Below are 10,152 nucleotides of genomic sequence, written 5' to 3'. Positions count from 1 at the left end.
CCCCTCCCAGTGGAACCCCAACCCTCTATCCCCACCTTGCCTCAGTGGCTACTGCCAGTCATCATCTAGCCCCTGCTCACTGGGACAGACTGCAGTCTATAAACCACTCATCACTGGCAAGGGGGGTTTTGGACCCACTGCCTTTCCCTGCAACCCAGTACCTCTCTGGGCCTTCCCGTCAGGCTGCAGCCTGGGAGGTTGCCAGGCCTGAGCTCCCCAGCACAGCTCTGTCTGCAGTACCCTTTGCTCCTTCAGGCAGCTAAGTCCACCTCTCTCCAAAGCTAGAGAGAGACTCAGCTCCTGGCTCACAGCCCTTTTATAGGGCCAGCTGTGGCCCGATTGGCGCGTGGCCCCAGCTGTGGCTGCTTCCCCAATCAGCCTTTCACAGCCGCAGCCCTCCCCAGGGCTGCTTTTAGCCCTTGTTCTACTGGAGTGGGGCAGCTGCCCCACTACACTCTGCTAGGCAGGGGTTCTCGTGCTTGGCTGGGAGACCCAGGAATCTATCGGCCTCATGGAGAGGGGGATTAACCACACCGACAGGAACCCCCCTTCTGTGGATGTAAGAAGTGTCGACATGGCAGCAGCATAGCTGTAAAATAGTCGCACATACCCCTAGGGGTGAGGCACAAAGCTAAGGCCTGGATTGCCTGAGGCTAATAAACCCAAGGCACTATTTCCTGAGCGGTAGGTTACTGGGAAGCCTGGTGCCCTGTCCTGATTCCAGCTTGAATAATTCCATTCGGACTCTCAAAAGCCCCTCCTGCTGTTTCATTTGTATGCAGGATTCTTTTTCGTTTTCTGCCCTAAATCCTCACCTCTCGCTGGTGAGCACGACTGAGCGCCTAAGGCATTCCACCCCAGGGGCGGCTGCATTTCAACACTGGGTGAGCGATCCCTGGGCCGCATGGCTGGGAGGCTGTTAAAGAGCTGCAGCGTTCCACCCCAGAGGTGGCTGCGTTTCAGTGTCTGCCAAGCCCTTTGGAACGGATGGTACCGCACGAAAGTCCGCATTGATTGGTACCGTCCATCTGGGGCTCCTACAGGAAGCCCTGACTGGCTCTTTGCATTATCCAGAAAGGATTCGGGTGGGAACGGGGAGACAAACACACCCACATATAATGACTAAAATCCGTACCCACCCCTCCCATCACTGCACGTCCCTTCCAGGACCAATAAGGCCCTTATCTGCCACCTCCAGCATGGGACACGCCATTCCTCTCTCTTGGAGTCATGCTGCCATCTGGTGGCTCTAACTGAGGTTGCTACATCCCGAACACTGGGCATGGTTTCGATGCAACCCTATTGTTTGCATCTCAAATTTTCCCATCCCCCCCCCCCCCCCCCGGCTATTTGAATTCAGGCCCGTTTGGGAGGGACTCCACCAGCCATGGCCACGAAGAGGGGCTCGCAGACAGCAGCTGAGCAGCGGCAGAAAGGACGTCAGTTGCCAAGGAGTGTCACAAGTTCTTGGGGCTTAGATGGGGATCGGAGCTTTCCCGTAGGTCATGATGTCCGAATCTAGGACGCTGGCTCTGGCCTGCTCTAAGTTGTCCCTAGGGGTGGATCCATTCATGTGAATATTGACGTTACACTGAAATCCACCGCTATTTCGTCTCGTCAATACAGCTTAGCAGCCACACAAACGCCTCCCCCCCGACTCGGTATGTTAGCTCTTGCCAAGAACCTGGTGTCGACACAGCTCGGAGATGGAAGGGGATTTTAACCCTCACTATGAACAGCCATCGATGTGGGATCCAGCAGGAAATGGGACTCATACGAATGACCTGACACAGAATGAATTGGTTCAGGGGCAGAGACTGACTCAGAGGGCTGAGATTGGAGCTTCCCCACATCTGGGGGCTGCGTGGATCCAGGGGTTCAGTTCTGCCTGTTATGGAGATTGGGGACCGGCCGCCAGGCTGGCCCTAGCTTATCTGGAGGGACTGTTTCCATAACGAATATGTGCGTGCCTGGACGTCGATACCTGGAAGTCAACACTTTGCTGTAGTGTGGGAAGGTGGCTAAATTTCACCCCCATTTTGTAGATGGGGAAACTGAGGCCTCTTAGGCTAAATCCACCCCTGGGATAACACTTCTGCGGTCCCAGAGTAATGAGGGGGCTTCCCCAGGGCCACACAGTGAGTCTGTGACAGAGCCAGAATAAAAACCAGGAGGGGTCCTGGCTCCCAGCCCCCTGCTCGGGCCAATAGACCATGGTCTGGTGTAAACAGAGGAAGGGAGGGGAGAATTATCCCTGGGGAAATTGAGGCAGGGGAAGAATGATGCATGCAGTGGAGTGGTTTTGGTAGGGTCTCTCTTGTTTTCAATGCACTGCTCTGTGTTTATATTAGCAAAGGCCAGTCTGAGGAGTGCCCCGGGGCTGTTGGAGCCAGGGGATGAGGTTTGGAACAATCTTTCTTCCCCAGAGGGGTTCGTCCCACAGCCTGGGACTGGCCCCTGGGAAAGCTCCATCTTCCACACAGAGCTTTCCCCTGCCAGTAGAAAGTCCTGCTGGGCCAGCCAGAGGTGCCGGAACTAGGGGTGCCGGGGGTGCTGTAGCACCCCCTGACTTGAAATGGTTTCCACTACATAGAGGATTTACAGTTTGGTTCAATGGCTCTCAGCCTCCCCCCCGCCCACTATAAAAATTGTTCCAGCCCCCTGGGGCCTGCGGAGCAGAGCTGGCAACCCCAGCCCCGAGATTCAGGCTCTCTGTGATCCACCGTGAAGCTACAGACATTGCTAACAGGGGAGGCGCCAGAACGGAGCTGGGGGGAAAGCACAGAGACAGCAGGGGTGGCCCTCACCTCTGCACTCCCAGCCTCCTTTATGTTCCACGCATAAGCCATTTTCCCTGAGCTGTTCTGTTCTGGAACCCGCCCAGGAACGGCTGCCGGGACAGAGGCGTGAACCCTTCGCTCAGCTATCTCACAGCTCCGCTCCCTGCCCGATCTGGGAATAGAACCCAGGAGTCCTGGACCCCAGTCCCCTGCTCTGACCCGAAATTATAAGCTCTGTGGGGGCAGGGACGGGCTTTTTGTTCCATCTATACAGCACCTAGCACTGTCGGGCCTTGGTCTGTGACTGGGCTCGTAAGCACTGTGGCTAGTAATCACACTCCCTTCCAGCTCCAACAGCAGAACCCAGGAGTCCTGGTCCCCAGTGCCCTGCTCTAGATCACACTGCTGGGCTCTAGATCCTGTCCAGGTCTGCGAGTGGACTCCCAATCCCATGCTCATTGCACTCGACCTTGTATCTTCCAAAGCGCCACTCACCGGTTTGGGGAACACGGCTGCAATTCCCTTTGCGCCAGCCCAGCTCTCTCTTTTCAGAGCCACAGGGCCGAGCAGGCGGAGCTCTGGCACCCTTCGCTGCTGGGGTGAGGGGGAGAAATCCAGCTTTTTCTCTCACTGCACCGGGGCCTGATTCTCCTCCCCCCTGGCCTCGGAGTGTCGTAGATTCCCTGGCCGGGAGGGACCACTGTAATCTAGTCTGACCTCCTGGATAACACAGGCCAGAGACATGCCCTGAAATCATTCTTGGGGGGAACAGAGCTTTTAGGAAAAACAACCCGTCTTGAAAACCATCCCAGCTGCTTCAACAGGAGCATACTTCAAAAGCATGCGGCTGCAGGTGGGGAAACACCTGAACAGGCTGGACCGTGTGTGTCCTCTGCTCGTGAGGCCTGATGAGCATCCGCACAGGAGATAAATAGCAGCATGTGTCAAAGAAGCAGCGAGTGTCTGCTCTTGTCTGCCCCTGTGACCCCCCCCCCACAAAACTGGATATAGACCATGCAAGAGCCAGCCCAACCTGCTGATCCAACCAGCAGCCCAGTGCTGCGCTGAGCCCAATGGGCCTGTGACAAGCCCGAGCCAGAAGCGACAGAGAAATGAACGGGATTCTCTTCTCACAGTGTCTCTGCCCGGTGGCCGCAGCGCACGGTAAATCGGATCTTACAGGGAGGCGTTATTCTGCAGCTGGGCTGGTGTTCGGGGCTGGGAGAGAGTAGGGTGAGATGGGGACAGGGTTGATGATGCCCCTGATCAGTGAGCATGGAATCAGGGGACTGGTATTGCTGGCCCATCAATAAAACAGGGGACGCCGGGGGGTTAGGCTGGGAGCAGCTCACCCCAATGGACAGAGCAGCGCATGGGGTTTAATAACGTTTCACTTGCCCAGCGGAACCTGCATTCAGCTTCGCTCTTTGCAAAAAAACCACCCTCCACTGGCTTGCTGATCAGACGGCCCCTTGGCTACCATCACGGCTGAATCCAGACTCCAGCGCTTATGGTCCAGTGCCGGCCACCTGCAACCCCCCTGTCACTCTGCCTCCTCTGAGGAGTGTGCTGCGAAAGAGACAGAGTTGTCCAGTGGTTAGAGTGAGGGGTACTGGGAGGCAAGACTTTGGGGCTTCTACATGTATCTCTAGGAAGCGGCATGGTCTAGCACTGGCTGCAAAGAACCAGGAGTCAGGACTCCTGGGTCCTATTCCCAGTTCTGATGCTGGTTCGCCAGGTGATCATGGTCAAGTGGCTTCCTTCATACTTTAATCCAACAGGAAGGCCAGGCCCTGGAGAGCACAACCCTGGCATTGTACCAGGCCCACGGCGGGCTGGGCCGGGGGCTCCAGGGCGGGTCATTCAGTCCAGGCGCTGATGCTGACTCCAGTCCCGGGGCCCATGCTCTTGTTGTGCCTTGATGGAGCCTGGCCCGGCTGGCTGCCGATCCAGGTGGCTCGGGGTCCCTGAGGCAGGGGCAGGGAGGAGAACTCACTCCCAGCACCTGTTCTGCGCCGTTCCTCTCACATGTCTGTCCGCGGCATCCCCTGTGCTGGGCCAAGCGCTGTCGCCATAGTAAAGGGACGGTACTGGGGCCAGCTCCCATTTACTCCCTCCGTACACAGCTCTGTTGATACCCCTCAGTCCTGGCCCAGAGGGTCCCCACCCTCTGCTATTCCAGCCCTGGGATCCCCCTGTACACAGCTCTGCCTCTGCTCCTCAAATCCTGACTCACAGCTGCCCCCGTCTTTCGCTCCTAGGCTTTCCTGACCTGCTGTCTCTCTCTTAATCCAGTCCTGGGATTTCCTCCCCTGACCCCCTCACTGTGCTGATGCAGCCTCATTCCCAGCCTGCAGCCTCCTTCGCTCCTGGGCTCTCTGAGGAGAGATTGCACAGCTGGAGTGATAGGCGCAGCAGTTTGGGGCATGTGCAGAAGTGGGACTGGGCAAGAGAGACCCACCAAACTCGCAACACTAGTGAGCTGCGCCCGACTGTGTCCAGTCTATGCCTCAGTTTCCCCATCTGGACAAGGGGGGTAATGCTATTCAGCCAGCTTTGTAAAGTGCTATGAGATCATGGGGCACCTACAAATGGTTAACATTTAACCGTCGGATGGCTCGGCAAGGGATGTGGCAGCTTCTCCCGTCACGGCATGTCTTTGAATCACGACTGGGCGTCTCGTTTGAAGCCGACGCCATGGGCTTGGCGCAGGAATCAGCAGGGGAGGTTCTCTGGCCTGGATTAAGCAGGAGGTCAGACGAGATGATCAGGAGAGTCCCGTCTGGCCTTCGACGTTACGAACGAGTGCCGTGCATTAGCAGGGGGCACACGCCAGACATTATTACAGCCCTGCCTCAATCGAGATCCAGGCCCTGTACAGCCACCTGGCGAGAGACAGTCCCTGCCGCAAAGTGCCTACAATCTAAGCAAAGAAGACAGTCACAGGGGAAACAAAAAGGAACTTGCCCCAGAGCTAGGAATAGTACCCAGGCAATCTAGCTCAGAGAGCAGGACCCAACGCACCCACCCATACGATCTCCCTTCCCCCTGGCTCTGAATGCATTGTCTAGAATGCCGCCGGAGATGCCAGTGCCAAGTTAGAACCGACTGGCAGTGTTTTACGTGCTATCAATGGCCGATTCATTTCATTATGGCTGCAGGGTCTGTGCCAGTCACGCCACCGGCTTTCAAATCAATGCAAACTAATACAAAGACTTTGCCCTTCTATGGATCCTTTCAGAGAAGAGCTGAGGAAGAGATGTCCATTTCAGTGCACCAAGTTCTTGCTTATTCAAGCTCCCACAGCTCATCCCACAATAGGGGGTGTCACAGAGTGTGGGGGAGTCCAGGCCCTGCATTCCTCTTCCTGGGATTCACTGAGACTCTCAGCCAGCCAGTAAAACAGAAGGTTTATTGGACAACAGGAACACAGGCTAATCCAGAGCTTGTGGGTACAACCAGGAACCCTCAGTCAAGTCCTTCTGGGGGAGCAGGGAGCTTAGACCCCATCCCTGGGGTTCCCTGCGTTCCACCACCCAGCACCAAACTGAAACTAACCCCCCCCCTTCCCCCGCCCCCCCAGCAGGCTCTCTCCTGCAGCCTTTGTCCACATTCCCGGGCAGAGGTGTTACCTTCCCCCACCCCTCCTGGCTCAGGTTACAGGCTCTCAGGTCTCCCATTCCCAGTGAAAAGAAAAGGAGGACTTGTGGCACCTTAGAGACTAACCAATTTATTTGAGCATAAGCTTTCGTGAGCTACAGCTCACTTCATCGGATGCATACTGTGGAAACTGCAGAAGACATTATATACACAGACACCATGAAACAATACCTCCTCCCACCCCACTCTCCTGCTGGTAATAGCTTATCTAAAGTGATCACTCTCCTTACAATGTGTATGATAATCAAGTTGGGCCATTTCCAGCACAAATCCAGGTTTTCTCACCCTCTCCCCCCCCCCCCCCCCCCAAACTCACTCTCCTGCTGGTAATAGCCCATCCAAAGTGACCACTCCCTTTGCATCCGATGAAGTGAGCTGTAGCTCACGAAAGCTCATGCTCAAATAAATTGGTTAGTCTCTAAGGTGCCACAAGTACTCCTTTTCTTTTTGTGAATACAGACTAACACGGCTGTTACTCTGAAACCTCCCTTTACAATGTGTATGATAATCAAGGAATCAAGGTGGGCCATTTCCAGCACAAATCCAGGTTTTCTCATCCACCCCTCCGCCCTTTTCCAAAAACCACACACACAAACTCACTCTCCTGCTGGTAATAGCTTATCCAAAGTGACCGCTCTCCTTACAATGTGTATGAAAATCAAGGTGGGCCATTTCCAGCACAAATCCAGGTTTTCTCACCCCCCCCCCCCCAAAACACACACACACAAACTCACTCTCCTGCTGGTAATAGCTTATCCAAAGTGACCACTCTCCCTACAATGTGCATGATAATCAAGGTGGGCCATTTCCAGCACAAATCCAGATTTTCTCACCCCCACACACACAAAAACTCACTTTCCTGCTGGTAATAGCTCATCCAAACTGACCACTCTCCTTACAATGTGTATGATAATCAAGGTGGGCCATTTCCAGCATAAATCCAAGTTTTACCAGAACGTCTGGGGGGGGGGGGGGTAGGAAAAAACAAGGGGAAATAGGTTACCTTGCATAATGACTTAGCCACTCCCAGTCTCTATTTAAGCCTAAATTAATAGTATCCAATTTGCAAATGAATTCCAATTCAGCAGTTTCTCGCTGGAGTCTGGATTTGAAGTTTTTTTGTTGTAAGATAGCGACCTTCATGTCTGTAATTGCGTGACCAGAGAGATTGAAGTGTTCTCCGACTGGTTTATGAATGTTATAATTCTTGACATCTGATTTGTGTCCATTTATTCTTTTACGTAGAGACTGTCCAGTTTGACCAATGTACATGGCAGAGGGGCATTGCTGGCACATGATGGCACATATCACATTGGTGGATGTGCAGGTGAACGAGCTTCTGATAGTGTGGCTGATGTTATTAGGCCTTGTGATGGTGTCCCCTGAATAGATATGTGGGCACAGTTGGCAACGGGCTTTGTTGCAAGGACAGGTTCCTGGGTTAGTGGTTCTGTTGTCTCTGTGTATATAATGTCTTCTGCAGTTTCCACAGTATGCATCCGATGAAGTGAGCTGTAGCTCACGAAAGCTTATGCTCAAATAAATTGGTTAGTCTCTAAGGTGCCACAAGTCCTCCTTTTCTTTTTGCGAATACAGACTAACACGGCTGTTACTCTGAAACCATTCCCAGTGAAACTCCCCTGCCACATTCCCAGGTCAACACTCCCCCCTCCCTGCTGCGTCACATCGTCACAGGGGGTGTTAACCCCCATTATCCTGGCCACGTGCCATTCCTCCTCCCTACACCTTTCAGCGGGACACAGCCTTCCTCTTCCTTTCAGTCCTAAATGATTGTGTAGTGTTGCTGAGTGACATTAAATAGCTGCCACACCCCACCCCAGAAGTGGCTGCATTTCAGGGGTGGGTGAAGCTGTCCCTTACACACCTCACCAGGTGGCTGAGATGAGAGTCCTGATTACGTAGCATTTTGTTAAGTGCTTTGATGCTCCAAGGTCAGGTTCTAGGAAAGGGGCAAAAAGGCTGGATTGGGAGCCAGGAGTCCTGAGTTTTACCACAAGTGCATAAGATCAGCTGGTTTGAGCAGGAGCCTAGGAGCCCTGAGTTCTGGTCTCAGATCTGCCACTGATGTGCTATGTGAACGGGACGCCGCCTCTCTGTGCCTCGGTTTCCCCAGATTTAAGAACAGGGATGATGCTCAGACCATGAGGCTTAATTCCTCAGTGTTTGTAAAGTACTTTGAGACTGCTGTACTGAAGGGCAAAGAGTCATGAACCATTTGTCTTAGCACGTGCAGGTTCTCTGGCCCCTTCCCGACAGCTGATCGGATAGCGTCCCGTGTCCCACGATGCTTGTGGACAGGAAGATTGGCTGTCAATGCTAACACAGGAGGTTTAATCTGCCAGAAACACGGGCCAAAGGGCTGAGCCAAAAATATCAATCCTGCTAATTAAGACAGCACTGAGCACCACCAGGGAGAACCCAGGGTGAGCAGCAGGCTATGGCGAGCTGTGTTTTGTAGCTCAGGGGATTGGGATCCTGTCGGTTGCTGGTTCAAATGCGGGTGAAGTCGAAAGATTATTTTTGGGGCATGTGACTGTTTAGCCTCCCAAGGACCGAAATGCTTCAGTCTAACCCTCCCGATGGGCTCCCCAGAGGGGTAACTGGGTGCAATTCAAAGCCTGTGCTATGCAGATCAGACTAAGTGAGCTAATAGTCCCTTCAGACCTTGAGCTCTAAGGGTGCATCTCCTCAGCCCATGGCAGCAAGCCAACGGGCTCACGCGGCCATGCAGATGCTGCAGCTTGAGGTCCTGCTTTGGAGCATGAGCTGTACCTTCAAAGCACTGGCTAGGCAGCTGCTTTTAGCAGGAGCCCCAGTCCGGCAAGCTGGGCTCGGAGGCAGGCTGCTGCTGGCTGTGTCCCCTTTGAACCGTTCTGGCTTTAAGGCCAGCCGGGCTCAGCAGATCATCCAATCTGACCTGCTGCCTGAGAACCTCGCCCAGCGATTCCTGCGTCAAGCCCCCCCCGGCTCACGGGTTTCTTACTGACAGTCACCTGATCCTGAGTTAAAGCCTCCAAGTGCTGGCCCATCCACCGTGTCTTTTGGGAATCCAGCCACGAGTTACCCTCCCTCTGACAAATACACAGCACCTCTGAGCTTGAATTGTTCTGCAAACCCCTCCCTGGGCTGCGGTGGCGCTCAGCCGACGAATTAGCCAGCATGACCGGCAGCATCGGGCCTACAGGGAGCGAACTTGCTGCGTCAGCCACTAACATGACCCCTTAGCATGGCCTCAGGCTCGCCCCGTGCAAGAATTGGCAGCTCCTAAGCAGGGGCCATCTTTTTGTTCCGTGACTGTACAGCACCTAGCGTAAAGGGGCCCAGCCCATGACTCCTAGGTGCTACAGTAAGACAAATAATAAATAATAATAAAATCGCCTGCCTATGTGGCTGTGCAGCACCCAACTGCAATATTAATAATAAAAACACTTTTTAAAAAGCCAGTGGAAAATAAGGCAGAAATACTAGGAAGGGAGATGCTGTCAGATCAATGGTGCATCTGGCCCAACACCCGGGGCCTGGGGCCAGCTGCTTCTGAGGAGCGCTGGTTGCAATTTTACAAGCAAAACCAAATTTTCATTTTTTAAAAATGGCCTTTTTACAGAAGTGAAACTGTGCTGGGTTTTTTTCTTTCTTTCTTTTTTTTTTAACTTCTCAAATTTTTTTGGACAAATCCCCGGAACAAAGAAAA

This window comes from Natator depressus, chromosome 24 (assembly GCF_965152275.1).
Source record: "Natator depressus isolate rNatDep1 chromosome 24, rNatDep2.hap1, whole genome shotgun sequence".
NCBI lineage: Eukaryota > Metazoa > Chordata > Testudines > Cheloniidae > Natator > Natator depressus.
This window is presented reverse-complemented; position numbering follows the sequence as displayed.